Genomic DNA, 427 nt, shown 5'->3' with positions numbered 1-427 from the left:
GAAAAATAAATTAATGGATGACTTTAAGGACAAAAACTGGGTCTAATCATTCCCCAGTGCTCAACACACACTTAATAGGTAGCAATCAATAAATGTTTGTTGGAATGTCAATGGCCCTTGAAATAAGAAGCAGTTGGATAATTTTCCTGGTTATCTAGTTGTTAGAGGTCACCATAAATGTGTGTCTTGAAGCCTCTTCATTGATTTTGGGGAAGATGAGCAAATTATTGCTCAGTAGAACAGGTCTTATATACATGTCTAGAAGTCCACAAATTGGGCAAGAAATTCTAGTCCCTAAAAGCCCACTCCGGGGGTGGATCCAAGATGGCCGTTTAGGAACAGCTCAGGATTGCAGCTCCCAGTGAAAGCGCAGAGGGTGAGTGGACGCCGTGTTTTTATTGCCCACAGACTAGGAAATTCCCGGGCA

This window comes from Cebus imitator, unplaced genomic scaffold (genome assembly GCF_001604975.1).
Source record: "Cebus imitator isolate Cc_AM_T3 unplaced genomic scaffold, Cebus_imitator-1.0 Scaffold882, whole genome shotgun sequence".
Classification (NCBI taxonomy): Eukaryota; Metazoa; Chordata; class Mammalia; order Primates; family Cebidae; genus Cebus; species Cebus imitator.
Note: the sequence above shows the minus strand (reverse complement) of the source record.